This window comes from Scyliorhinus canicula, chromosome 14 (genome assembly GCF_902713615.1).
Source record: "Scyliorhinus canicula chromosome 14, sScyCan1.1, whole genome shotgun sequence".
Taxonomy (NCBI): Eukaryota; Metazoa; Chordata; class Chondrichthyes; order Carcharhiniformes; family Scyliorhinidae; genus Scyliorhinus; species Scyliorhinus canicula.
The window spans coordinates 20466435-20481370 of NC_052159.1; positions in this window are offsets into that span (position 1 = coordinate 20466435).

A 14936-nucleotide genomic window follows, 5' to 3' on the forward strand; every position below is an offset into this window, starting at 1 on the left:
TCTAATCGCCAGGAGCTTGGCATCCACATTGATCAGGGAGATTGGCCTGTATGACCCGCAGGATTCCGGGTCCTTGTCCCGCTTCAATATCAGCGAGATGGTGGCTTGCGACATCGGCGGCGGCAGGGTCCCTCTGTCCCTTGCCTCATTAAAAACCCTAGTCAGGACCGGTCCCACTATCTCCAAGAACTTCTTGTAAAACTCTACTGGGTATCCATCCGGCCCCGGGGCTTTCCCCGACTGCATGGCCTTCAGGCCCCCCAATACCTCCTCCGCACTAATCAGGGCCCCCAGCCCGTCCACTAGTCCCCCGCCTACTTTTGGGACGGTTAGTCCGTCCAGGAACCTTTTCATCTCCTCCGGCTCTTCCGGGGGTTCTGAAGTGTACAGCTTACTATAGAAGTCCCGAAATACCTTATTCAGTCCTGCCGGGTCCTCCACTCTGCTCTCCTCCCGATCAACCACTCTACTTATTTCCCTGGCCGCCTCCCTCCTCCTGAGTTGCTGCGCTAGCAATCTGCTTGCCTTCTCCCCATGCATATACACCATTCCCCTCGCCTTCCTAAGTTGTTCCACGGCCCTACTCGTGGATAACGCCCCCAGTTCCGCCTGTAATCTCCACCTCTCCCTGAGTAGGTCCTCCCCCGGGGACCCCGCATGCTCCTCGTCTATCCGGTAAATCTCCCTAACCAATCTGTCCATCTCTGCCCTGTCCGCCCTGACCCTGTGAGCACGAATTGAGATCAGCTCCCCCCTCACTACTGCCTTCAGCGCCTCCCACAGGGCCGCTGCTGAAACCTCCCCCGTATTGTTCACCTGCAAGTAATTTTGCATACACTTCCGAAGTCTCTCACATATCCCCCTCCTCCGACAACAATCCTACGTCTAACCTCCATTGCGGGCGTTGGTAATTCGCCCCCCCCCCCCCCCCCCCCCCGGGACCTGCAGGTCCACCCAGTGCGGGGCATGGTCCGAGATAGTGATTACCGAATATTCCGTATTCTTTACCTCCCCTACACAGTCCCTGCTCAAGATAAAAAAATCTATCCTAGAATATACTTTATTAACATGCGAGTAAAACGAGTAGCCCCTTCCTGTTGGCTGTCTGGCTCTCCATGGGTCCACTGCCCCCATTTGCTCCATGAACCCTTTCAGCTCCCTTGCCATTGCTGGGAGTCTACCCGTTCTGGGACATGACCGGTCCGGCCCCGAGTCAAGGACTGTATTAAAGTCCGCCCCCCCCCCCCATTATCAACTTGCATGAGTCTAGGTCCGGGATCTTCCCCAGCACTCTTTTGATAAAGTCAACGTCGTCCCAGTTCGGGGCATATATGTTCACCAGCACCACTCTTCTCCCCTCCAGTTTGCCCCTTACCATAAGGAATCTGCCCCCGCCATCTGCGACTACGCCCTCCGCCTCAAATTGAACCCGCTTATTGATCATAATTGCTACCCCCCTGGACTTAGAATCCAAGTCCGAGTGGAAGACCTGGCTGAACCAACCCTTCCTTAGCCTAGTCTGGTCAGACACTTTCAGATGTGTCTCCTGCAACATAATTACGTCCACTTTCAGAGCCCGCAAATGCGCAAACACACGCGCCCTTTTAACTGGCCCACTTAGTCCCCTGACATTCGAGGTGATCAGCCTGGTTGGGGGGCACAACCCCCCCTCCCCCCCCACCACCATGCCGGGCAGCCATAACCTGTGTCGTGCCATTCTTGGATCGCCTCTTGGCCGCCTCCACCCCGACCTCCTTTCCATTACCTACTTCAGATCTCCCCCCCCCCCCCAACGTCAGCAGAATAACTCCCCCCCCCACTCCCCCAGCAACATCCCCCGATAACCCCAGCCCTGCCATCTACTGGCTGTATTCCCCCCCCCCCCCCCCACTGACTCCCTTGACTAGCCAATCTGCTAGCCCAGTGAATCATCGCTCCGGCGCCCACTTGTCTCACTCCCATTGTTTCCCCGACCTCATCTCCCCACTCCCCAGCACACCATCCCCCACTCCAACCCACTGGAGCAATCTCACTAAGATGGGAAAGATCAAACAAGATGTAAACATTAAACATCCCCGTGAGGCTGCTCCAGGTACAATACAGTTCCAGCCGTGTACACAGAAAAGTGTTAACCCACGTCCCTTTCTGAGCATTAATAAAATAACCCCTCCCCCCCCCCCCCCACACTCCCCACAGGCAAAAACTGCTCACAAAAAATACTCCACGTGACACCTTCAAAGCAGTAAACAGTCAACCAGCAGTCCAGGCACAGTCAGCATCCCTTCAAACGGCAGTTCTCGGACCCTAGCTTGCGTCCGTGGGACCTCTTTTCGGGACCAGCCCCTGATCCCTCGCAAAGTCCATCGCTTCTTCGGGCTCGGAGAAGTAGTGGTGTTGGCCCTGATGCCTAACCCAAAGACAGGCCAGGAACAGCAGACCAAACTTCACGGTGCTTTTTGAATAACAGCTCCTTAACTTGTTTAAAGGCTGCTCGCCGCCTGGCAACCTCCTGGCTTAGGTCCTGGTAAATGCGAAGAACACTGTTGTGCCACGTGCTGCTCTTAGCGCTCTTTGCCCACTGCAACACCCGCTCCTCCTCCACAACCTGTGAAACCTAATCACCATCGGCCGGGGGGACTCCTCGGACGCACCTGTCTCACCTGTACTCTGTGTGCCCCCTCCAGCTCCGACAGTCGCAGAAAGGCTTCAGCCTCCATCAGCTGCATCAACAGGTCCGCCACAAACGCTGTGGCATCAGCTCCCTCCGCCCCCTCCGGGAGGCCGATGATCCTCAGATTTTGTCTACGGGCTCTATTTTCCAGCTCCTCTACTCTGTCCAGCAGTCTTCTCTGTCTCTCCTTCAACCCGTCGACTTCTAGCGCAGCAATCGTCTGCGCGTCCACCTGATCCTCCACCGCCTCTCCCAGCTCCTTCGCTTTTTCGTCCTGGGCATCCAGCCTCTGGTTCAGCTGATCCACTGCCTTCTGAAGTGGGTCCAAGTTATCCCGCTTCAACAACTCAAAACTGTTTTTAATCACCTGCAGCATGTTTTCCAGCGCTTGCTGGATCGCTGGGTCCGAGATCCGTAGGTCCGCCACCTTGGCTCCCGGGTCAGCTTCCCCTGCACCTTGCCTTTGTCCCTTCCTCTCCCATTTTCGCTGCCTTCTGCTCTCCCGCGGTTCCATGCAGCTCTGCCCGCTCCTCCACACCTCCGTGGACGTCCTTTCAGTGCTCCACAGTCCCTAAAAACCGGGGAACCAGGTCCTCAAATCCCACCGGAGTGAGAGCCCCCAAATGTGCGGCTCACTCACTCATTGCCGCCACCGGAAGTCCGAGAAGCAACCTTATTGAGACGTAGGATTTTCCGGAGCCTTGACAGGGTAAATGCTAAGAGATTGTTTCCCCTTGTGGGTGAGTCTGGAGCCAAAGGACATAATCGCAGAATAAGGGGTCGCCAATTTAAAACAGAGATGAGGAGGAATTTCTTCTCTCAGATTTAGATTTGGATTCATTGTCACGTGTACAGAGGTACAGTGAAAAGTATTGTTCTGCGTCCAGTCCAGGCAGATCATTCCATACATTAAAAACATAGGACGTAGGATAAATACACAATGTAAATACGATAAATACACAACGTAAATACGATAAATACACAATGCAAATACGATAAATACACAATGTAAATACGATAAATACACAATGCGAATACGATAAATACACAATGTAAATACGATAAATACACAATGCGAATACGATAAATACACAATGTAAATACGATAAATACACAACGTAAATACGATAAATACACAATGTGAATATGATAAATACACAATGAAAATACAATAAATACACAACGTAAATACGATAAATACACAATGTAAATACGACAAATACACAATGTGAATACGATAAATACACAATGTAAATACGATAAATACACAATGTAAATACGATAAATACACAACGTAAATATGATAAATACACAATGTGAATACGATAAATACACAATGTAAATACGATAAATACACAATGCAAATACGATAAATACACAATGTAAATACGATAAATACACAATGTAAATACACAACGTAAATACGATAAATACACAACGTAAATACGATAAATACATAACATAAATACGATAAATACACAACGTAAATACGATAAATACACAACGTAAATACACAAATATAGACATCGGGTGAAGCATACGGAGTGCAGTGCTACTCAGTAGAGAAGATGCGTGGAGAGTCAGTTCAGATGAGGGTCATTCAGGAGTCTGGTAACAGCAGTGTAGAAGCTGTTTTTGAATGTGTTGGGTAGTGAATCTGTGGAATTCTTTACTGCAGAGCGCTATAGAGGCTGAGTCGTAAGTATTTTCTTTTATAAATTTAGAGTACCCAATTCATTTTTTCCCAATTAAGAGGCAATTTATCGAGGCAAATCCACCTACCCTGCACATCTTTGGGTTGTGGGGGTGAAACCCACGCAAACACTGGGAGAATGTGCAAACTCCACACGCACAGTGACCCAGAGCCAGGATCGAACCTGGAACCCCGGCGCCGTGAGGCAGCAGGGCTAACCCACTGCGCCACCGTGCTGCTCTTTGAGTTGTAAGTATATTCAAGGCTGAGGAAGAAAGATTTTTAATCAGTAAATGAATCAAGGGTTACTGGGATAAGGCAGGAAAGTGGAGTTGAGGACTACCACCATTAGATCAGCCATGGTCTCATTCAATGGCAGAGCAGACTCAATGGGCCAAATGGCCTATTTCTGCCCCTTCATCTTATGGCCTTATAGTTCCTGTAGTCTGGGTATGTTAATGGACTGGATATTCAGAATGGCTACAGCACAGAAGAAGCCCATTTGAACCTTCAAGCCCATGCTGGTTCTTTTCAAGACCAATTTAGTAGGTCCCACTCCCCATTCTTTTCCCTGTACTCGTTCAATGACTCGGGATGGGCAATAAATGCTGGCCTACCCAGCACCACCCACACCCGTAAATGAATTTTTAAAAAATCATTTTACATACCGATTGAATCGTACCCCCCAATATTCTGAGCTGGACCCCAATATCCTCAGCTCATCCCCACAATATCCTCAACCCCTCCCCATTCCCAATATCCTCAGCTCGTCCCCACCCCAATATCCTCAGCTCGTCCCCACCCCAATATCCTCAGCTGCTCCCCACCCCCAATATCCTCAGCTTCTCCCCACCCCAATATCCTCACCTCCTCCCTACCCCCAATAACCTCAGCTCCTCCCCACCCCAAATATCCTCAGCTCCACCCCATTCCCAATATCCTCAGTTGCTCCCTACCCACAATATCCTCAGCTCCTCCCCACCCCCAATATCCTCAGCTCCACCCCATTCCCAATATCCTCAGTTGCTCCCTACCCCCAATAACCTCACCTCCTCCCCACCCCCAATATCCTCAGCTCCACCCCATTCCCAATATCCTCACCTCCTCCCCACCCCCAATAACCTCAGCTCCTCCCCACCCCCAATATCCTCACCACCTCCCCATTCCCAATATCCTCAGCTCCTCCCCACCCCCAATATCCTCAGCTCCTCCCCACCCCCAATATCCTCAGCTTCTCCCCACCCCAATATCCTCACCTCCTCCCTACCCCCAATAACCTCAGCTCCTCCCCACCCCCAATATCCTCACCTCCTCCCCACCCCCAATATCCTCAACCACTCCCCACCCCAGTATCCTCAGCTGCTCTCTACCCACAATATCCTCAGCTCCTCCCCACCCCCAATATCCTCAGCTCCACCCCATTCCCAATATCCTCAGTTGCTCCCTACCCCCAATAACCTCACCTCCTCCCCACCCCCAATATCCTCAGCTCCACCCCATTCCCAATATCCTCACCTCCTCCCCACCCCCAATAACCTCAGCTCCTCCCCACCCCCAATATCCTCACCTCCTCCCCACCCCCAATAACCTCAGCTCCTCCCCACCCCAATATCCTCACCACCTCCCCATTCCCAATATCCTCAGCTCCTCCCCACCCCCAATATCCTCAGCTCCTCCCCACCCCCAATATCCTCAGCTCCTCCCCATCCCCAATATCCTCACCTCCTCCCCATTCCCAATATCCTCAGCTCCTCCCCATCCCCAATAACCTCAGCTCCTCCGCACCCCCAATGTCCTCACCACCTCCTCACCCCCAATATCCTCAGCTGCTCCCCACCCCCAATATCATCACCTCCTCCTCACCCCCAATATCCTCACCTCCTCCCCACCCCCAATAACCTCAGCTCCCCCCCACCCCCAATATCCTCACCTCCTCCCCACCCCAATATCCTCAGCTCCTCCCCACCCCCAATATCCTCACCTCCTCCCCACCCCCAATATCATCACCTCCTCCCCACCCCCAATATCCTCACCACCTCCCCACCCCAATATCCTCAGCTCCTCCCCATTCCCGATAACCTCAGCTCCTCCCCACCCCCAATATCCTCAGCTGCTCCCCACCCCAATATCCTCAGCTCCTCCCCACCCCCAATATCCTCAGCTCCTCCCCACCCCCAATATCCTCAGCTGCTCCCCGCAATATCCTCAACCCCTCCCAATTCCCAATAACCTCACCCTCTCCCCATTCCCAATACCCTCAGCTCCTCCCCACCCCCAATATCCTCAGCTGCTCCCCGCAATATCCTCAACCCCTCCCAATTCCCAATAACCTCACCCTCTCCCCACCCCCAATATCCTCAGCTCCTCCCCACCCCCAATAACCTCAGCTCCTCCCCACCCCCAATATCCTCAGCTCCTCCCCACCCCCAGTATCCTCAGCTCCTCCCAATTCCCAATAACCTCACCCTCTCCCCACCCCCAATATCCTCAGCTTCTCCCCACCCCCAATATCCTCAGCTCCTCCCCACCCCCAATATCCTCACCTCCTCCCCACCCCCAATATCCTCACCTCCTCCCCACCCCCAATATCCTCACCTCCTCCCCATGCCCACCAAATAACAACATATTCAAAGTCAACAATAGTCATGAGTATTGGTTTCACAATGTATCAGATGGAATTATTCACTTTCTTTTTAATTTAAAATTTTCTCTGAAAATACATGTGAGAAGCACAATCTACTTTATAGAGATGTTAGATAAGGGAGAAAGCAGAGGATTGGGCTGATAAGGCTGGATGAAGTATGTTTGATAGAGACTAACTGTGCTGAAGCATAAATGGCCACATAGAGGTCAAGTAACTGTTTCAGTGCTGTAAATTCTATGTAATTCCAAAGAGGGCCACCCAGTTCCTAAATACTGGGTTTTCCACTTCCATCTTCCTGATGTGTCTGGGCTGCTCACAGCTCCCCAGTGTCGGCACTCTGACTCACAACTTCCCGAAATTAGTGCCTGGTGATGAGACTCCCAGCCAGTGGCCTGAATTCCAAAAACCGGACCCCACTCAGTCTCCAATCGCACTCCTCAGAAGGAAGGTTTACTCCTAATTTGGAAATGTCACTCTGAAAAACAAGCACAGCTCAGCTCAAGAGATGGTGGATGCTTGCCCCCTACGATTGTACAACAGCCATTTGGGTGTGGAAAGCCAGCAGGAATTAAAGTGGTTATTGTGCAAACTATAGGAATCATTCAGCATCACTACTACATAGTTTTACTGGGGCATGTACAGACGATAAATGTGTGCCTCATACAGTAGCTAAAGAAAGTGCCCAAACATTTCCTGTTTGACTATTTTGATGATGACAATGTGTGATTTCACTCTGATAATTACTTAGATTAAACTCGACACAGTGAGGAAGTAACTGAGGGAAGCAAAATATAACATTTTTTAAATACCTATACTCAACAAGGCAGTAATGAAACTACACAACACCACAGCATTCTACGCAGGGTAATAAAAGAGTTATAAAGTTACTTTAAATTGTCCTTCCACGCTAACTGTCCCTCCCTCTCTTTATGTTTTCTTTTGCAATGTAATAAAGGAAGTATTACAGAGTTTTAACAGTTTGTCTATTCCTGCATTCCTTTCTTTTTGTTTCTTTTTCAAAATCTTTTTATTGCCATTTTCGACATTATGTACATTGATGTTCGTGTTTATTTATTGTACAGTGTAACAAAAAAGGGCTTTTGTCTTACGTTACTTTATTTACAGATTGCTGCCGTCTAGTTTGGCGTGTCCTCCCCCCACCCCCCTTTCCCTAACCCCTCCCCATCTCTCCCCGCCCACCCCCCTTGCTATCCTCCCTGGCCGATCCAGGGGGCGGGGTGCTCTCCCTTCTCCTTGCTCCCCCCCTTCTCTTCTCCCTTTGTCGGCTTCAGACGTGTTTTTTTTTGTGGATGAGTGAGCAGGGTTGTCCCCTCCTCCCCCCCCCCCCCCCCCCCCCCCCCCGTGTTGTCCGTCTCAGACTCTCTGCCTCCTTTCCCCCTCCTCCCCCTGGGTTGTGTGTCCCTGGCATTCCTCCTTGTCTTTTGTATTTTTTTCCTTTCTGATCCTTCTGGTTCCCCCTCTACTAGCTGTTCTTGGCCTCAAACAGATGTTCGAACAGGCCAGCAAATTTCCCCCATGCGGTAAGGAAGCCTTCCTCCGACCCTCAGATGGTGTATTTTATCGTCTCCAGGTGGAGAAATTCCGAGAGGTCAGCGAGCCAGTCTGTAGCTGTGGGTGGTGCTGCCAATCGCCAGCCAAGCAGGATTCTCCGGCGTGCGATCAGGGAAGCGAAAGCAAGGGCTTCGTCTCCCTTCCGGATGTGTAGCTCTGGCTGCTCCGATACCCCAAAGATTTCCACCATCGGGCATGGCTTCACCCTCACCCCCATAGCCTCAAACATTGCCTCGGAGAAGGCTGCCCAGAACCCAGCAAGTTTGGGGCCTGCCCAGGACATGTGGGTGTGGTTGGCCGGGCCCCTCGGGCACCACTCACATTTGTCCTCCACCTCCGGGAAGAACCTGCTCATTCGAGTACTGGTCAGGTGCGCTCTGTGCACCACTTTGAACTGAGGCTGAGCCTTGCGCAGGAGGAGGTGGAGTTAGCCCTGCTCAGTGCTTCGCTCCAGAGTCCCCACCTCATTTCTGTCCACAGTTCGTCCTCCCATTTCCGTCTGGTCTCGTCTAGTGGTGTTCGGGCTCTGTCCAGTAGCTGTCCGTATATTTTCCCACAGAGTCACCCCATCTTACTGTCCATGGTCATCAGGTCCTCTAGTAGTGTGGTCTCCAGGGCCCTGGAGTATCCTATTATCTCTTTGCGGAGGAAATGTGTTAGTTGTAAGTGTCTCATTTCCTGTCCTGTTGGCAATTCCCATTCCTCCGTAAATTGGTTCAGCGTCCCTCGTCTGTGCCCTATGTGGAAGTCCCTAACTGTCAGGGTTCTCCCGTCCTGTCTCCATTTATTAAACATTGCGTCTAGCATGGCTGGCGGGAATCTGTGGTTACCACAGATGGGGGTCATGGGGGACATTTTGGTCAGCCTGAAGTGCTGTCTTAGTTGGCCCCACGTTTTCAGTGTGGCCATTACCACTGGGCTCGATGTGTATTTCACTGAGGGGGATGGGAGTGCTGCCGTGGCTAGGGCCCAGTGGGTCGTTGCCTTGCAGGAGGCCTCCTCCATCTGTACCCACCCCGAGTTGGGTTCGTGCACCCATCCCCTCACTCTTTCCGCTGTTGCTGCCCAGTGGCAATATTGCAGGTTTGGCACTTCCAGGCCTCCCTTAATTTTCCTCCTTTGCAATGTTGATTTGGATTCAGGTGGTGAATCCTCTTCCTTGCATTCTTTTCACATATGGTTGGACAGTAACTGTGAGAGATAGGCGAATCTTGTCTCTATGTACAAACAACTGTTTTAAAATATGTAAAGCAGGGGATGAAAAGGTTTATGCCGAGCTGGGAACAGGATAAACATTTGACCAAGAGCTCGGTGTATTATAAAACCTTGGTGGCGCAGTAGTTAGACTGCTGCCTCACGGCCCCGAGAACTCAGGTTCAATCCCAACCCCGGGTCACTGTCCGTGTGGAGTTTGCACATTCTCCCTATGGGTGTGTGGTAGGCTATATTAGGGGTATCGCGGTACCTAGGTGGGATGGACCTTATACTGTAGTATGAGTGATAGAACCTGCCTGCTGGTTCCGCCCAGCAGGCGGAGCAGAAGAGTCTGTGTTTCACCCACTGCAGTCATTCTGTACCGGAGCTGCTGGGGTAACTACTTAGGGGCTGTTTAGCACAGGGCTAAATCGCTGGCTTTGAAAGCAGACCAAGGCAGGCCAGCAGCATGGTTCAATTCCCGTACCAGCCTCCCCAAACAGGTGCCGGAATGGGGCTTTTCACAGTAACTTCATTTGAAGCCTACTTGTGACAATAAGAGATTTTCATTTAATTTAAGCCTTCAATTGGACTACAATCTCGCTTCAGTAGTGATTCATCGTGCATCAGGGTGTTAATCCCACCCCCCGATCCCAAGGATGTGCAGGATAGGTGGATTGGCCATGCTAAATTTCCCTTAATTGGGGGAAAAAAAAAAGAATTGGGTGCTTTAAATTTATTTTTTGTAAATAAATAAAACCTGTGGCACAGAGGCAAAGGCTGAAAAGATGATAAGCACCTAAAAATGTTAAACCTGTAAACTATGCATTTCATGTGTAGCTCACTTGGCTCTAGACAGCTGGTCCGTGATTCAGAGCAAGGCCAGCAGCGTGGGTTCAAATTCCTGGTGCAGCTGTGGTTATTCATGAAGGCCCCACCTTCTCCACCTCATCCCTTGCCTGAGGTGTGGTGATTCACAGGTTAAACCACCACCAATCAGCTCTCCCCCTTCAAAGGAGAAAGCAGCCTATGGTTATCTGGGAGTATTGTGACTTTACCTTACCTATTATGTATCGAAATCTTCAAAATATATTACGTCCCAAATATTTTTAAAAATATTTTCATTAACTCTTTAAAAAAAAATTTAGAGTACCCAATTCATTTTTTCCAATTACGGGGTAATTTAGCGTGTCCAATCCACCTACCCTGCACATCTTTGGGTTGTAGGGGCGAAACCCACGCAAACACGGGGAGAATGTGCAAACTCCACACGGACAGTGACCCAGAGCCGGGATTGAACCTGGGACCTCGGCGCCGTGAGACTGCAGTGCTACCGCTGCGCCACCGTGCTGCCTTCATTAACTCTTTTCAATTTATAAAATGCAAAATAGAAAATAAACACGTTTACATACATCAATCATAAAGAAGCAGAAAAATAGAAGAACCCCTTACAAAACCTAAGTCCTCCCCCTCCCTTTAACTAACGGTGACCAATTCCATGAAATGAATAAGAAAAGGCCGCCATCTCCGATAGAACCCCGAGGTTGCTCCCCTTGCGGTGTACTTTATTTTAAAATTTAAAGTACCCAATTCATTTTTTCCAATGAAGGGGCAATTTATCATGGCCAATCCACCTACCCTGCACATCTTTGAGTTGTGGGGGCAAAACCCACACAAACACAGGGTAAATGTGCAAACTCTACACGGACAGTGACCCTTGGCCAGGATCGAACCTGGGACCTCGGCGCCATGAGGCAGCAGTGCTAACCACTGCACCACTGCGCTGCCCCAGCCGTCACGTGTATTTAACCTTCTCGGTGTATAAGAACTTCATCAGGTCCACCAGGCACACCGAGGTAGTGGGTGGAGTCGATGACCTCCACCCCAGCAGTACTCGACTCCGGGCAATCAGCAAGGCAAAGGCCAGGACATGTCCCAGCACCCTTCTGTAAAGCCCCCAAATATAACGTGCAACTAGACTTTCATGAATTAAATGTCAAAATTTCCTTGTATAATATATAATACCTACCTAATATGGGTGGCACGGTAGAACAGTGGTTAGCACTGTTGCTTCACCGCGCCAGGGTCCTGGGTTCGATTTCCGCTTGGGTCACTGTCTGTGCGGAGTTTGCTCGTTCTCCCCGTCTCTGCGTGGGTTTCCTCCCACAAGTCTCGAAAAACGTGCTGTTAAGTACTTTCGACATTCTGAATTCTCCCTCAGTGTACCCGAACAGGTGCCGGAGTGTGGCAACTAGGGGATTTTCACAGTAACTTCATTGCAGCATTAATGTAAGCCGGCTTGTGACACTAATAAAGATTATTATTATATGGATATTGTTTTGACTTTCCAAATGTCCTGGTATTACTTCCTTGATAATGGACTCTAACAATTTCCCAACAACAGATGTTAAACTAACTGGTCATTAAGTATATTTAAGGCAATAATAGATTAATTTTTGATCTCTAAGGGGATCAAGAGATATGGGGTAGAAGATCAGCCATGATTGAATTGAATGGTGGGACAGGATCAAGGGGCCCTATGGTCTATCCCTGTCCTATTATATTCCTATCTCTCAAAGAAGACATGATAAATTAGACACATGATAAAAGCAAATTATTGGGCCATTAACACATTGCTGTTTGTAGTGCAAATTGGCTGCAGTTATTGCGTGCAAATTGTCTGCAATATTTCTTGCTGTGTACCAATGAATGCACTTCTAAAGTACTTTATCCTGATGTCATCATGTTAATGCAAGTCTTTCTTTGAAGGCAATGACTCCTACCCATGTGGTGTTGCGTGGTGTCTTTGGCCCTCATTGAAGACTGAGCCAATAACTCACCATTGCTTAACTACGATGAACTCTTTACTACAATATCCAGAATTTGCTCGTGTTTATAATGTTAGAATTGTATAAAACACTGGTGAGGCCACCCAGCATGGTTTTATGAAGGGCAAATCATGTTTGACTAATTTGCTAGAGTTCTTCAAAGATGTAACAAGCTAAGTGGATAATGGAGATCTTGTATACCTGGACTTCCAGGATATGTTCGATAAGGTGCCACACAAAAGGTTAATTCACAAGGTTAGATCCCATGGGATGAGGTGTAATTGATAATTTATCAGCTTGGATACAAGACTGGCTGACAGACAGAAGACAGAGAGTCAGGATAAATGGGTCTTTTTCTGGATAGCAAGATGTAACTAATGGGGTGCCACAGAGTTCAGTCCTTGGGACCCAGCTATTTACAATCTCTATAAATTACTTGGATACAGGGATAGAAGGTTGCCATATTTGTAGACGATAGAAAACAGGTGGGACAGTAAGTTACAATGAGGAAATAAGAACCTTGCAAATAGATATAGATCGGTTAGGAGAGTGGGCCAAAACGTGTCAGATGGAGTTTACCGTGGATAAGTGTGAGGTCATGCATTTTGGTCAGAAAAATGGGACGGCAACTTATTATCTACGTGGGGAGAGACTTTGGGGTGCTCCATTAGTGAGTCACAGAAAACTAGCAATGGAGATACAGCAGATATTAAAGAATGCGAATGGAATGTTGACATTTCTAGCTAAAGGAAGAGTAAAAAGCTATGGAAGTGTTGTTGCAACTATACAGGACATTGGTGAGACCACACCTGGAGAATTCTGCACAGTTTTGGTCTCCTTATTTGAGGAAAGATGTAGGGGTATTAGAGGAAGTTCACTAGGTTGTTGAAGGGTTTGTCGCATGAAGAGAGATTGAACAATTTAAGCTTAATATTACTCTCTAGAATTTAGAAGAATGAGGGGAGATCAAACTGAGGTATACGAGATGAAAAAAGGTATGGATAAAGTAGACGTGGAGTGAATGCTTCCTCTTGTGGGGCATTCCAGAATGAGACATAGGAGTAGAATTCGGCCATTTGACCCATCAAGTCTGCTCCGCCATTCGATCATTGCTGATCTCATTCTGGCCTCAACTCCACCGTCCTACCCATTCTCCATAACCCTTCAACCTATTACCAAATAGAAATCTGTCTAACTCCTCTTTAAATTTACTCATTGTCCCAGCATCCACATGGGTAACACATTCAACAGATTCATAACCATTTGGGAGAAGTAGTTTCTCCTCAACTCCGTTTTAAATTTGCTATCTCTTATCCTAAGACTACAACCTCTTGTTGCCCATCCCGAATTGCTCTTGAACCGAGTGCTTTGCTGGGCCATTTCGGAGGAAATTTAAGAGTCAATCACATTGCTGTGGGTCTGGAGTCACATGTAGATCAGACCAGATAAGGACAGCAGATTTCCTTTCCTGAAAGACATTAGTGAACCAGATGGGTTTTTCCAGCAATCGACAATGGCTATGTGGTCATCACAGAATCCCAACAGTGCAGAATGAGGTCATTCACCCATTAATTCTGCACCGATCCTCCAAAGAGTACTCTACCAAGGCCACACCCTGCCCTATGTCCATAACCCTTGCACATTGGTCATTACCAATCCACCTAACCTACACATCTTTAGGCTGTGGGAGGAATCCGGAGCAACCGGAGGAAACTGGAGCACCGGGAGGACCCCACCCCTCCCCAATTAGGGAGAGAAATTGAATACAAAGAAAAAGATACTGCAACACACACCCTTTTTAAAGACTAAGAAGTCTTACAACACCAGGTTAAACAGGTTTGTTTCAAATCATTAGCTTTAGGTGCACTGCTCCTTCCTCAGGTGAAAGGAGAGGTAGGTTCCAGAAACATTTATATAGACAAAGTCAAAGATGCAAGACAATACTTTGAATGCGAGCATTTTCAGGTAATTAAATCTTTACAGAGACAGAGAGAGGGGTAATCCCAGGTTAAAGAGGTGTGAATTGTCTCAAACCAGGACAGTTGGTAGGATTTTGCAAGCCCAGGCCAGATGGTGGGGGGGGGGGGGGGTGAATGTAATGCAACATGAATCCAAGGTCCCGGTTGAGGCCGTACTCATGTGTGCGGAACTTGGCTGTAAGTTTCTGCTCGGCGATTCTGCATTGTCGCGCATCCTGAAGGTTGTCTTGGAGAACGCATACCCAAAGATCAGAGGCTGAATTCCCTTGACTGCTGAATTGTTCCCCGACTGGAAGGGAACATTCCTGCCTGGTGATTATCACGTGATGTGCGTTCATCCGTTGTCGCAGCGTCT